Genomic DNA, 16117 nt, shown 5'->3' on the forward strand with positions numbered 1-16117 from the left:
TTCTCCCACCCTAGTAAATGGCTCCATCATGCTTAGATCAGGGGCTCCTTACATCTCCCTCCACTTCTTTCTCTCATACCCAGCACCCCAGTTATCTTGGTCTTTAAGATATATCCTAAACCCAGTCATTTTAACCACTCCTCTGTAAGCCGTCAAGATCACCCACCTGGACTCCGTGGTAGCCAACTCCCTGATCTCAAGTCTATGCATTCCATAGAAATTAAAGCAGAATTTGAACTCATTCTTATGTCCCAAAGAACATAGTATGACCTGCTATTTGCTCTTTATCTGAACGCTAACCATCATGCCCACTACTTGCCCCACTTTAGTCACCTTAGTCCCCCCATGCTATCTCTTAAGGGAATATTCAAGTTCATCCCTACATCAGGACTTTGTGCCTATTGTTCCCCCTACCTGGGATGATCAGGCAGATGGTGATATGGCTTATCCTCTCAGCACATACTTCGGGAATCTACTCTAATGTTTCTCCTTTAACTTTTTCTAGATTATCTATTTTTTTTTCTGTATCACTTCAACAATTTTATTAGCAAAATGTTTCTTCCCAAGTTTATCCCTTAAACTGGGCTTATTCATTGGAGTTTATCTATTTAAAACAGAACACTCTCTCTTTTCAACCCCTTACTCTGATTGAGTTTTTATATGCTTTGTTACCACATGTAATTAAGTATCTAAATAATTTATTATTTTTTAAAGATTTATTTTATGTGTGTGAATGTTTTGCCTGCATGCATGTATGTGCACCATGTGCATGCCTGGTACCCATGGAGGACAGAAGAAAGAATCAATCCCCTGGAACTGGACTTACAGATAGTTATGAGCTGCCGTGTGTGTTGAGAATTGAACCCAAGTCCTTTGCAAGAGCAACGAGCCCTTTTAACCAAAGAGCCATCTCTCCAACTCTAATAATTGTTCATTATTTAATTCCTCACCGGAGACTAAGCTCTAAGAGTCCAAGATCTACTTTTTCTGCAATATACCTCAGAGATTTAGAAATTTCTTGATTAGTCTCTAAAAGTTAATGTGTTTGATAAATGTTGGTGAATAAAGTGATATCATTTAGTGCCGTTTTGTCAGAAAATTCACAGGAAACTGCCAGTAGTTCTGCTAAAACAAGAAAAAGGAAGTGCTGAAATTAATTTAAGAAAACAGGTTTACCAGGTTTGAATATAACTCACTTATCCTCTTGGGAGGCAAAAGCAGGAGCACAGCCTTTCCAGCTTACAGAGAAAGCTTGAGGCCATCCTTGGCAACTTAGTGAGTACTTTTCCCAAAATAAATAAAAATATCAAAAGAACATGGGATTCTGTTCCGTGGTATAGTACTTGCCTATGATGCATAAGGCCCTGGGTTCAATCTCTAGTAAAAACAGCAAAAATCTGCTTATCCACAGTGCCATGAATACTATTTCTCACATTTCAAATGTTATTTTTGGATATCTAAACATTACTGTTATCTGGAGACATTAGAAGATACAGTGCAAATACAAAATAGCAAAGGCTTTGCCAAAAAGATTTTCTTCTTCTTTTTAGTTAAAATTGTAAGTTAGTATAAAAAGCAATGGGTTCATTACAGCACTGTCGCACATACACACCATTATAATTTGTTCTAGCTTGTCCTCGCTGACTCCCCCATCCTCTCTGCACCCTTCTGCTGGTCCTGTTCATCACCACCCTAGTGCTCCTCCTTCTCTCCACTTCCTTAAGATATCTTCCTCCACACTCATGGTTCCCTTTCTAGTTTTATGATCTCCGCACACACGTGTGCACACACACACACATGCACACACACATTCTACATGTGAGAAATTTTTACAAATGTGGTATTTGTTCTGATTTTGTCATACTTCAGCTAATAATGATTTCCTGAGAATATCATAATTTCATTTTTTATGGCTGAATAAAATTCCATTATGTTTATGTATCACCACCCTTTTTTTACATTGTGTGTATGTGTGTGTGTGTGTGTGTGTGTGTATGCACCATGATGAGCATGTGGATGTCAGTTCTCCCCTCTATCATGTGGGATCTTGTTGGATCTTCTTTATACACTCATCTGTTGATGGACATTTAGGCTGGTTTCCTTTCCTAACTATTGTGAATAGAGCAGCAAAGAACATGGGTGTGAAAGTGTCTCCAATGTTTCTAGGGCTCTTTGAGTATATATCCAAGTGGTATACTGGGGTGATATAGTAGTTCTATGTTCTGTTTTTGAGGAACCACCACACTGATTTTCATAGTGACTGCACAAGTTTATATTCTCGCCAACAGTGAAAGGTTCATCTCTCCCCCACATCCTGATCAGCATTTGTTGTCATTTGTTTTCTTGATGACAGATGTTCTGACTGGGGTAAAATTTCTTCTTTTGAAAACTATTCAATTCATCAGCCCATTTAATGATTGGCTGATATGCATGTTTGCTTGTTTGGGTGCTTAACTTCTGCAGTTCTTTTTATTTCTTTATGTATATGACTGTTTTGCCTGCGTGGATATAAGTGCACCCATGTCATACAATGCTCATGGAGGTCAGAAGAGATGGTCAGATTCCCTGGAACTGCAGTTAAAGACAGTTGTTATTCACTACGTGGGTGCTGGGAACTGAACCTGGGTCCTCTGGAAAAGCAACCAGTGTTCTTAACTCTGAGCCATCTCTCCAGCCTCTAAATTCTGCTGCCCTGAATAGATCCTCCTGTTCCCCTCCTGTCTAGTACATAGTTGACTTTTCCTCATCTTCTCTTTGGTGTCCATTTTCTTTGTTGTGAAAAAGCTTTTTAATTTCATTTAATATAATTTGACAATTCTTCAGATTATTTCCTGTGCTATTGAAGTCCTTTCCAGAAAACTCCTGCCTGATCTAGGTCTTGAGGTGTTTTACCTGTTTTCCCCTAGCAGTTTCAAAATTTCAAGACTGATTTTACAGTCTTTGATCTACTTTCATTTTTGTTGACAGATGAAAGACAGGAATATAGATTCATCCTTCTACATGTGGAAATCCAGTTTTTTAGCACCATTTGGTGGAGAAGCTGCCTTTTCCTGATGTATGTTTTTGACATCTTCGTAAAAACTAGGTGTGTCTAGGAATGTATACATTTCTCTGAAATGTTGCAGTTTTTTGGAATATAATTTTTCAAAGTATTCCCTAAGATTCTCTGCAGTTCATTGAACACTCTAGTAACCTCTTCAATCTTATCTCCAATTTAACTAATGTGAGTCTTCTCTCTTGTTGATTGTTTGGTTGGTTGGTTGACTGGTTTTTGCTTAGTTGACTGGGGGTTCGTCAATCTTGTGTATCTTTTCCAAGAGTCAACCCTTTGTTTGAGTCTATGTCTTGTCCTTTTAGTCTCCAATTCATTAACTTCTACCCAGATATTATGTCTTACTTTTGGTTCAGTTTGTTCTGGTTTTTCTAAGACCAGGTACATCATTTGGTTATTTGTTTACCGTCTCCCTGATGTTTTAGTGTAAACACTCGTATCTATAAATGTTCCTTTTAGAACTACCATAACTATTTTCCAAAGACTATGGTAAATTTTGTTTTCATTTTTGATTGATTCTAGGGCTTTTAAGATGGTGTCTCACTCTGTAGCCGAGGCTAGCCTGGAACTCACTGCACAGCCCAGATGATCCTCTTGCCTTCCAAGTGCTAAGATTACAGGTGTGAGCCACCACACCTGGCTGGATTTTAAATGTACTATCTGATTGCATGACTGACCAATCAAGGGTATTGTTCCATCACTAAGCATTTGTGTACTTACTGTAGCTCCTTTTGCTATCAATTTCCAGTTTATTCCTCTACAATAAAATTAGATAATGGTAAAATTTGCTTTGTGACTATATTAACCACTTTTCTGTTGCTGTGATAGAAACACTGACCAAAACAACTTATAAAAGGAAGAGTTTATTTAAGCTTATGTTTCCAAGGGAATTACAGTCTATCACAGCAGGGAGGCATGGTGGCAGAGGTGGCTGGAGGAGGAGTGGAAGCTAGGCTCTACATCTTCCAGCAGGCACAGGAAACAGAGTGCAACTGGAGATCTGGCAAGGCTTAAGAACTCTCTAAGCCCACCCCCAGTGACGTGCTTCCTCCCACACCTTCTGAAACTTCCCGAAACAGCACCACCATCTGGGGACAAAATGTCCAAACACTTGGAGCCTCTGGGGGACATTTTCATTCAAACCATCACATTCCACCCCCTGACCCCCATAGGCCCATGATCATAAAAATGCAAAATGCATTTAGTCCCACTTTAAAAGTCCCCATAGTCATTATCTGTTTCAATGCTATTCAAAAGTCCAGAGTCCAAAGTCTATTCTGAGACTCGGGTAAATATCTGAACTGTAAGTCTCTATAAAATCAAAAGACAAATTACATGCTCCCAACATACAGTGGAAATGAATACACATTACCATTCCAAAAGGGAGGACTGGAGGGATAATAAGGAAATACTGGACCAAAACAAGACGGAGACCCAGCAGTGAAAACACCAAATCTAGTAGCTCCATGTCCAACTTCTGGGACTTTACTTCCAAAGGGCTTAGATGCCTTAGCCTCTCTAGCTTTACTGCATGCAACACACATCTCTCTCTTGTGCTGGTACCACTCGTTGTATGCAGGTCTTCTTGGCAGATGCCTCACAGCTCTGGCATCACGAATGTCTTCTTGGGGTCTCCATTGCCAACCAGGCTTCACCTTCACAGCTTCACGCAATGGCCTATCAGGGCCTTCTCTAGGCATGGTACCCCTGCTGCATGCTGCCTGGTCTCTGAGGCTCTCTGAAACCACAGAGGAAGAATTGATGACCCCTTCACTCTTGCATCTTTCATGCCTCTAAAGCCAGCACCAGGTGAACGACAATGCCAAATTTTACTGCAAGTTTTGGATGGACTCCAGCCTGCTTTATTCATCTTAGAAGCTTTTCTCTTCCGTGGTCCCTGTAGCATTTTCCTTTCACAAGTTGGAGGCTTAACTGGGTGTGGTCTTGCCCTGGAGGTCTAGGCCCCTCCTTAATCACTTTAATCTCCTTATCAAAGGGATCCTTTCCAGTAAATGCCACCATCTGGGGACAAAATATTCAAATATTTGGAGCTTATGGGGACATTTTCAATTCAAACCATCACAGTGACATAAAATGTAATCTATTGTACAGCATGTTCCATGGAGTGTTGAGACAAATGTGTAGTCTGTTTCTGTTGAATAGAATAGTCTGTAGACATGTTAGAGCCATTTGATCTATGGAATAATTTAAATTTCAAGATTCTTTGTTGATTTTTAGTTTGTATGACTTATCTAAAGATCAGAGTAGGTATTGAAGTCACCCGATATTATTGTACTATTATTGTATAATAACCAGTCTAACTTTTATGCTCATTAGTGTTTGTTTTATGAAATTTTAAGCAGCAACATTCAGAGCAAATATATTTATGATTGTTATAGCTCCTTGAGGAATTGTTCTCTTTATTAGTCTAGAGCTATCTTCTTTATGTATTCTGACTAATTTTGGTTTGATGTCTATTTGATGCCAGAAAGAGCTGTACCAACTTTTCAGTTTCCAGTCTTTTGACAAAATTTTCATCTTTTTATTTGGAGTCTATGGGTGGCTTTACTAGTGAAGTATGTTTTGGGGAACAACGGATCATTGAAACTAACTTTCTGTGGCTTATTTGTTTGTTTTTGCTTTTTGAACCTGGGTTGGTGAAAAATTATGTATTTGGAGTTAGTCAACTGAACAGCTTAGATGATCCCAATTTTGTTGGCAACATCCAAAGCATTGTAATCAAGAGCCAGTTGAACACAGGCCTTTTTCTCTCTACCAGGTATAATCAGGGTGTTGACTTTGGCCCCATCAGTGTCATAAAGTTTCTTCACAGCCTGTTTGATCTGGTAGTTGTTGGCCTTGACATCCACAGTGAACACAGTGTGTTTTCTTCTGTCTTCTTCATAGCTGACTTGATGATGGCATGCATAATAGTCAAGCTTGTTTATCCCGGAGGTGCTCTTGTGAGGTTATTTGGGCTGCCTACCAAGCCACCAGTGAACACCTTTCAACACTGCCTTCTCAGCTTTGGTTTCCCCTCTGGGACAGCAGAAACTTACTTCTTCACTTTGGGTGCTATCTTGGTGAAAAGCTGAACCTAGTTTTTTAATCCAATCAGCCATTCTGCATCTCTTTGTTGGTGAAATTTACATTAAAGATTACTACTGAGAAAGGTTTAGTAACATCCATAATTTTGTTGGTTGCTTTTCTGGTTGATTGGATTATTATTTGTTATTTCTTTCTCTACTATTAGTGTTAGGATTTGTTGGTTTACTGTGTTAAACATGATGGAGTCCTTGCTAGCCCTCCTTTGTTCCTCTCATGGAATTTATTCTTTGCTGTGTTCTCCTATTTAAGACTGTCTTTATTCCTCTTGTGTGGATTGGATATCTTTTAAGTATTAGGTGCTGGTTTTGTAATCATGAAATACCCTAATTTTTACATGTCCTCAAATAGTCTCCTTCCTCTGTTGATTTTATATTTTATTTATTTATTTATTTTTTGGTCTTTTTGAGACAGGGTCTCCCTGTAGCCCCAGCTGTCCTGGAATTCACTATGTAGACCAAGCTGGCCTTGAACTCACAGAGATCTGCCTGCCTCTGCCTCCCGAGTACTGGGATTAAAGCTGTGTACCACCACACTTGGCTATATTTTATTTTTCAAAACACATTGTGTTATTTTTATTTTATGTTTATGCGTGTATTGCCTGCATATGTGTAAGTGCATCCATGTGATACAATGCCCAAGAGGTTAGAAGAGGGCATTGAATTCCACAGGAACTGGAGTTACAAACAGTTGTTAGCTGCCATGTGGGTGCTGGGAATCGAACCTGGGTCCTCTGCAATAAAGAACGGCCAGTGTTCTTCACTGCTGAGTCATCTCTCCAGCCCCCCTATGATTGCTGGATACAGCAATCTTGGTTTGTAGGTATTTACTTTCCATGTTTTCCTGGTTTTGAGGGTTGCTAAAGAGAGAGCTGATGTTGTTCTAATGTGTTTGCCTTTGTAGGTGAGTGGTGTTTTTCCCTTATGCTTTTAATGTTGTTTATTTGCTTTGTATTCTGTATGCGTTGACTATGCTATGTCATGGAGAGGTTCATCTCGTCATGTCTGCTTGGAGTTTGTGTTTGAATGTTCATTTCTTTCTCCATATTTGGGAAATTTTCTGATATAATATTATTGAATAGATTATCTATGCCTTTAATTTTTCTCAGATCTGTCTTCTATCCTATGGATGCTTGGGTTTTGTCTCTTGATCATTGCAGCCTGCTTGGACGTTGTGGTCATGATCATTGTTTTTCTTTGCTGGTCTTTGACTGGAGCATCTCCTAGACTTTGTCCTCCATCACTGGTATTCTTTCTTCTGCTTGGCTGAGTCTAGTGATGATGCTTTCTACTGTTTTTATTTGCTTCATTGAGTTTTCTATCTCCAACATTTCTGTTTGGTTGTTGCGGGGTTATTTGAGTTTGTTTCTTATTTTTCTTTTTTCTTGCTAAATTTTCACTCCATGTTGATAATTTTTTCATCTATATTGCTAAGTTTTTCATTCATTTTGCTGACACTTTTCTATATTGCTACTTTCCTCTCCAGGTCCTGGGTTGAATTAACCTGCATGTTTGAATCTTCTTTGATGTAGTGATCATTTTTACCAGAGAAGTTTTGAAATGTTATTTGACATTTTACCTATTTCAGTGTATTTTAATCCAGCACCCAAAGCATTATGATCTTCTGAAGGAGTCATGGTGCTGGGCTGTTGTTCATATTTCTCACATTTCTGTGTTATGATTTGTGCATCTGTTGGTTTGAGTATCTCTTCTGGTTTTATTTGGGGGTCTTCTTATTGAGCAGCTTACTCTTGAGATCTCAATTACCAGCACCACTCTGAGAGGAGAAAACAAGCTGCTTTTAACAGCAAAACCACCTAACTGTACATGATATAGGAATACACTTAGAATCAATTAAAGCCCACTAATATGTCATCAATGACCATAAAACACAAAATGGCATAACTACTGTAGAATATGTTATGAGTAAAAGTCATTTAAGTTAAGTGGGGATATAGTGAATGAATGAAATAAAGGATGGAACCAGGGAAATGGGAGAAATAGAGGAGCAACATGGCTAAATAAAAGAAAGGCAGATGAAAAGGAAGAGTAGAGAATACTGTGGGGGGAAGAGAAAAGAATGACAGATTAGAGACAAATTTAAAACTTTGCCCAGTAGTAAAAAGGCTCAAAAACAAAATTAGATAAATGTAAGAAGAAAAATGCAAACTCAGGAGTTTTATTTTTTAATAAAAACTGGTACGATAAAGTGAAATATTGCTAAAACTGTGGTAGAAAGAAAAGAAAGGAAACTCAGGAAGAGGGACGAAAAAAATGAAAAGATATTATTGTCCAGTATTGAAAAATGCATAAACAAAATTATGTGAATCGATGAAGAAAATAAAAGTAAAAACACAAACATTTTCAAAGTACAATAAAGTAAAAATAACTGCTAAGCGTGTAATAAAAAGGGGAGGCTATTTAAAAAAGAAGGAGACCATGAAGTGTTAGAGCAGCTTCCTCTGGGTCCTTAAAAACTGGGGGGCTGCCAGTTTTAGGCACAGGCATAAAGGGCACATCTGCTGGGCTCATGCGTTCTGGTCCTTCCCGTGGTTCATGCTGGTATTGAGCCTGTGTTTGGCAAGGTCCAGTGTCCACCAGAGTTGTCTTTCTTTAGCAGCATCCTTTCTTTGCATAGACCGGTCCTCTGATGGCCACATTTAGCTTTGAAGTCTGTGGGCTGGGCAGGCTCCCCCATCCTCCTAAGCCTCATCTGTGGATCTCAGGGCTATCAAACTCCAGGGTTAACCTCAGCTGGTGAGAGCTGCACCTGGCTACTGAGGTAAGGCTACCGTTCCCTGTTCAGTTTGCTGCCTGGGCTGAACCTCTTGCTGCATGCACTTTTCTGCTTTATGGTGTCCAATCTTCCAGCTTTCCACAGGCACCTCTCTTCCTGGGACTGTGGTAGGTCAAATCAAGACTCCCTGATGTGTTTCTGATCCTTGTTCTCAGGCCCCTGGAGTAGCTCAGTTATAAATAATAGTTCTCCTCTCAAGGTGGTACTCACCCACTGCCTCCAAGTCATACACAGTGATAAATGGGACCTCTTCCTCATTGCTGACCCATTTGCTGAAGTAATCACTGTCCTAATAAAACCCATGACTGACCAGGGGATGATGATATATGCCTATAATCTGAGCACTTGAGAGGCAGAGGCAGGAAAATCACTGTAAGCTCAAAGTCAGTCCAGTCTACATAGGGTGTTCTAGGCCAGAGGCTTGTGAAGGTCGTGAGCTGTCCCTGAGGGTGAGACTGACAGTCTTTTTGCTGCCTGTCTAATCTTCTAAATGGGGCTTCCGATTCCCGTCCCACTGCCAGGGAGTCACGTGGCTGGGATGTATTCAGTTTGGCTTACTTCTTTTCTGTGCTTTACCCACCTTTTCCCCTGTATTTTTCAGGTGTCTTATCACTACCTTTGTGAATTTCCAAAGCTCTTCTTTCCTTTTTCTTCTTGGAATGGAGCGCCCCCCTCTTTTCTTCTTATTCTGACTCTTCTCCAAGTCACACAGAAGCAACCTCTTGTCTGCCATCTTTCCCAGAAGTCTAAGACAAAGAAACTTTTTAATGACGGAAAAGTTATTTCTTCTCTATAATTGAGCAGATATTCTTTTACCATAGCAGTACTTATTGCATTTAATATATCTGCTTTGTTTAAAAAAATAACTCTTAGTCGTGTTAGGAAAATATATCCTGAGAGACTTTTTCTATTCTCAATTGAAAATAGTCTATAAAAATGAACAACACTAAGATGATTACCAAAAAGCCCCTTTCATTCAATTTCAACAACTCAAAGATAAAATCTTACTTTTTCAGAGGGAAGTACTAAAATAGATTTTTTTTAAGTTCACAATTACCAGTCTTCCCTTTTATTTTCAAACACATGCTGTATACATTTAAGACTTAGAAAACTAGTAATCTGATATGCTTTCAATTCTTGATTGAAAAACCGTAAGTGAAACAGCATCTGCTCCCTTGCGAGTTTGCTGTGTGTGCACACATCTTCACTGTTTGATGACTGATACAAATTTTCATTTTGTTTTATTCATGTGCTTTGATTTCACTTTAATTTTCTGTCAACCTTCTTCCACTGTTACCAAGGGCAAGGACGCTGAAACAAGTATGCAATAGACTCACCAGGAAGATTTGCTAAAATATAAATTGATGGGCTTCTCTCCGCATCTGGTCCTGTGGACCCGAGGTGGCACCAAGAACCTACAGTCCTTCCAAATTCCTATGCGATGCTGATGCTTCTGTTCCAGGGGCCATGCTTTGAGAACCAATGATCTAGGAAACCCAATGTGGTTATAGGAAATATCTCTTTTCCTTTTCTCTCTTTGTCACATAAACTGCCTAGGGAACAAGTGTTTATATCCTGGAAATATGATGGCTTAAACACAGTCTATGAAATTTACATGTATACATAGTAGGAAATGAAAATTCATTGCCTAGCTCTCATCGAACCAGTGGCAGTAGCCTGCATGTTATCTTGTTCAATCACCTAAACAAGGGCCACCTGTGATCTAGCCTTAGTTGTCTCTCCCATTATCCTCACAGATAACTTCAGTAAGCTTTTAGTTAGCATTTGCTCTTTCCAGAGACGTTTTCTAAAGTAGAATTTGGCGTATCAGAGCCAAGGGGTAGTGATTATCTGGGGGTATGAGCCAGAAAAGACAAAGGACACACAGTTAAGGAAAACAAGAAATGCCTTTTGACTATAAAGCTTTGGAAAAAGTCGCCGGCAGGTAAAGAATCTTCACCTTTCTATTCTTTCTTAACTTTTTGCCTATTTGTCATTTGCAAATGATGCTCACATCCCAATCCATACTGAGCATGACTCACTCTTAGAGAAATACTGTCATAGCTTCAGCTGTCAACTTGATACAAACCTAGAGTCGCCTGTAAGAGGCAACCTCAACCAAAGAATTTCCCAGATCAGATTGACCTGTGGCCATGTCTGGGGGACATTTTAGTAATTGCTAATTGGTGTACACTGGCCTAGCCCACTGTGGGTGATGCCAGCCCTGGGCAGGTGGGCCTGGATGGTATAAGAAAGGCAGCTGCGCTAACCAGGGGAAGCAAGCCAGTAAGCAGTTATTCCTCCATGGTCTCTGCTTCCTGCCTCCAGGTTCCCTGCCTTTGGCTCCTGCCTGGCTTCCTGGGATGATGGACTGTAACTGCAAGGCAAAAAAAAAAAAAAAACAAAAACCTTTCCTCCCTCAAGTTGCTTTTGATCACTTGAAAGTCAAATTCACTGCTGGGAGGTGCATGTGGCATCCAATCCCCTCCTCCCACAGTCCTTGTGACAACCTGAGGAAAAAATTCTCCAAACCCTGGTTTGAAGAATTTTAACAAGTTTATTGGACTTGCTTACTGTGCTTGGGGTGCAGGTTTACTTATAGACAAGCAGGCACCGCCCCCATTCATGGCTGTGTTCAAAGTCCACACCCAGACATAAATTGGATGGTTCCAGACAGCCTTACAAAATGGCAAGAGCCAAGCCTCATGGTTTTCCCAACTTTTATACCCTTAGCCCCTCCCCTGCAAGCAGCTATGGTCAACCGATTGGCTGAAAGAGGGAAGGGGAGTGGCTTCTTTGCAGAGCATAGGAAGGAGGCGGGCCCATAGCTTGTCATCACAGGGTCAGAGGAACATCCTGTGGGTCACATCAGTGTTCTGGCACAGCAACAGAAAAGCAAACTATGACAAATACATGCTATTTTCCATATGTAGTACAGCATTACATTTTGGACACATTACAGGTATGTGGGGGAGATGGGGAGAGTTTGATTCCTTCCATAATTCAGTCCTGCCTCCATTCTTCTCCCTTCCTGTAACTGGACTCTTCATCCACTCATCTGGTCTACCAGAAAAAAACAGAAAGTTATCTTTGACCTCTATATCCGGTGCATCTCTGGTTACTCTCTGTTCTCCTTCCAAAGCATCTCCTGTCTTCTCCATTGATTCTGCATTCATCTGCATCACACCATCCCTCACCCAGTCAGCAGCAACACTCTCCAAACTATTCTTGCTCCTGCAGTTCATGCACTGCAATCTGTTGCTCATGTGTTGACTAGAATGGTCTTTCTAAACTACCAATCAGAGTTTGCTACTTGTGCTGGATAGCTTGTTGTCGGCTTGGTACACCCAAGTAGAGGGAACCTCAACTGAGGAATTTCCTCCATTGGATGAGCCTGAGGCATTGATGAATGATATGGGAGGTCCCAGCCCACTGTGGGTGGTGCCACCCCTTGGCAGGTGGTCCTGAGTTGTAAAAGAAAGTAGGCTGAGCACAATCCAGGGGAGCAGTCAGTAAGTGGTGTTCCTCCATGGTCTGTGTGTCAGTTCCTACCTTTAGATTTCTGCCCTGACTTCCTTCAATGATAAACTGTGACCTGGGAGATATAAGATGATATAAACCTTCTCCTCTCCAAGTTTTTGTCACAGCCATAGAAAGTAAGAATGAAATTGGTAACAAGAGTGGGATATTGCTGTGATGGACCTAACCATATATGTCTGGGAAAACTGTAGAAGTTTTTGAAGCTTTGGACTAGAAAAGTGCTGAGAGTTCAGTGAGCTGTTCTATAGGAACTTAGAAGATAATGGTGAAAGGTAGATACAATGGAGGTCTGGCTTGTGAAGCTTCAAGGGAAGCAAAGACTCTGTCAGGACTGTCTATGTGATATATTTTGAATTAAAAATTTTTGGAAGTGAAACCTTGTGTGCTTTACTAGGATAATTGATGCTGGTCAGCTACGGCTGAAAAATCAGCTGTTATTAACAAGAGATCAGCATCACTGAGAAAAATCTTCTGGGAAGAATTTGTTCAGGGTCAGCACACTGAAGCTGTAGTCCAGAGGGGGCCAAGATTGCACATCAAACTGGCAACAGAACTTGGCCATGTTTAAGACTCTCCCAGGTGGTGTGTTAAAGGTATGAATCTGAGTCTTTATACTGTGAAAGGCCAGGAGAGGCCACTGGTGAAGGTACATCCACAGTTTCAGTGAGGACCCCAGGACTGCAGGGGTTGTGGCAAAAATCTGAGGCTTGACACCCTGAGATGCCATTGGTTAAGGTGCAGCCTTATTTGCAGTGGAGATCCCATAATACTGGAGATGCCAGGACCATGGGACAATCACCAAGGGCAGCAACAGGTACGGAGTGGAGCTGGCCTGAGCCTACAAGAGGCTTAGAGCTTACAAGCTGTGGCTGCTGTAGATAGCAGAGTCAAAGAAGTGGAGCTGCCCAAGCCTTTTGGAGCCCAGAGGCTCATGAGTGATGTCTACGCTGCTAGATTTTGGTTTTAAGTGTGCTTGGTTCTTTCCTTTTGAAATAAGATGGTATGTATCTTATTTTGGATTTTACAGGAGCCCACACAGACTTTGAACTTTTAAACTATTTTAACTTTTTTAAGATTGCGGGACTTTTAAAGTCATTCTGTTTTATATTGTAATATTAATATTAACATCAGATCTTGGTGATATGAAATTGATTAGCCATATGGTAGCACACTCCTTTAATCCCACAATTGGGAGGCAGAAGAAAGTGGATTTCTGTGAAATCAAGACCAGCCTGGTCTACATAGTGAGTTCCAGGCCAGGGAAACCCTGTCTCAACATACAAAACAAAACAAAACAAAAAGAAATAGAAAGATTGTAGTTTAATAGTGATTTATGTGTCAAGTTGACAAGGGGTCAATTGTTCTGGATAGCTTGTTATCAACTTGACACACCTAGGTAGAGGGACCTTCAACTGAGGAATTTCCTCCATTGGATTGGCCTAGGCTATGTCTGTGTGACATTTTCTTGATTGTTGAGTGATGCAGGAGGGCCCAGCCCACTATAGGTAGTGCCACCCATGGGCAGGTGGTCCTGGGTTGTATAAGAAAGTAGGCTGAGCACAGTCCAGGAGAGCAAGTCAGTAAGCAGCATTCCTCCATGGTCTGTGTGTCAGTTCCCACCTTTAAGCTCTTGCCCTGACTTACTGACCTGACTTCCTTCAGTGATGAACTGTAACCTGGGAGATGTAAGATGATATAAACCCTCTCCTCTCCAAGTTGGTTTTGATCAGTGTTTTTATCACAGCATTGGAAAGTAGCTAAGACATTACTGTAAACCCTGCAGTAAACACTTGGGCATTGAGTGAAGAAGCCCCGGCTCATTACCATGTCTCTATATGTGACCCCTTCTCTGTGTGACTTCCTTGTATACTTGTCTCCTTAACTCACTCCTGCAGGGCCTTATTTCCACTCCTAATATACAAGATTATTCTCACATTAGGGTGCTGTTCCTTCTGTGAAGGCTCTGCTTGCTTCTAGATCCATTCAGCATTGCTTTTTTTTTTTTTTTCTGTCTTTGAATTGTTGACTACAATGTCCCATGTGTAGCAAAGCTTCTTTTGGGCATGCAGGCTAAACTAGTGATGACCAATCCCTCTTTACCTTTTGCATCTTGGTTTATTCCCATCATAGCATGTTTTGGTTTCTGATACTAACTTGATCATTTATTTATTTTACTGGTTATTGTTATTATTTGTCTTCTCACAAACAAATGGAAACTCTGTAAGAACAGAAAATGCCTTGACCTCACCTGTCACTGTCTCCTTGATTCCTACAGAATAGCTAATGTGAACAAAGGAATCAGGGCTGTCCACAGCTGTCAAAAGGGCACAGCATTGCTCATTTCATACTCCTTCCCTCCCAGGAATTACGTGAGGAGGCTATTAAAGTCCCTGTGCCATGGGGCTTTATGTCATGTTTATTTTATGAAATTCTATTAAAGGATACATATGAGATCAAGGACTAACTTAATTTTGGCATCAAACAGCCCAGGCATCTCCTTAGGAGATATTAAAATTACTTTTAATGTTTTTGACTAAAATTAGTCAAATTACCACCAAAGGTTTTCTGTATTCTGTTTAGGAGATTAAGAAAACTGTATTTAGACCTCCCTCTGCTTCCCTGGGCCTGCAGGACCCAACGAAGGCCTCTCTCCTACCTGGAGGCCTCTCTCCAGGGTAAGCCCATTGCGCCCTCAAAGCCTTGACTCACCCAGCCTCATTCACCCTCCCATCTCTGCCGCTGTTCTCTCCTCCAAGTTTGGGCCCTGCCCCATTCCTTGTCTTGGGGCCCTAGACACCTGGGGAACAAATAAGGCTACCTGATCCTTTTCATCCAGACCAACGGAGTGCCTTCTCTGGGCCCCAGGAGCACTGCTTCTGGGCCTGGCCCCACCCTCACCTCCCTCTGCTTCCCTGGGCCTACACCACCCTCCAGCCTCTTTCTGGGACACAGGGGCTGACCTTTCCTCTTCCTGATCCTTTGCATCCAGACCAACCCAGCTCCTCAGTCCAGTCCCCAGTAGGCCTTGGGGCCTCTTCTCACCCCATCTGCCTTTGCATCTCTCGGTGGCACTGCCACGAGCTGCCCTAGACCAGCATCTTTCCTGGGCCAGGCTCCCAGCCCAGTCCAACCCCCAAATTCCTGAAACCAAAATCGTTCCTGGAGGGATCCAGACCTTAGGAGAAAGCCTGAAAACATCTGACCCTCACCTGAATTGGGCCTCTGTGGGAACTCTTGAAGACAAAAGCAATCCAGCCACGCCAATATAAAATCAAAAGAGAGAACTGGGAGCTTAGATGAACCAGCTTTTCATGCTTTTACTTTCAAAAAGTAAACCACAAAGACACAACTGTCCCTCCTAAAACAAACACCTCTAGATAAGCTGACCAGATTCACCAGAAGGGCAAGTAGTGGGGAATGGCTGGGGGTGCTGACAACACAGCAGACAGTAGCAGGGATATCAGAGTATAAGGGCTCTAGTGGGGGGAGGGAGGCTATGGGAGGGTGCTACCTGGGAAGTGGGTGTATAAATAAATTTTAAAAAAGAAAAAAATAATAATTCTTCAAAGCATAAAAATTTGCTCCTTAATAACTAGTAGATGTGAAAAATATTACCATTGAAAT

Source organism: Nannospalax galili, unplaced genomic scaffold (genome assembly GCF_000622305.1).
Source record: "Nannospalax galili isolate Female #2095 unplaced genomic scaffold, S.galili_v1.0 scaffold2695, whole genome shotgun sequence".
Classification (NCBI taxonomy): Eukaryota; Metazoa; Chordata; class Mammalia; order Rodentia; family Spalacidae; genus Nannospalax; species Nannospalax galili.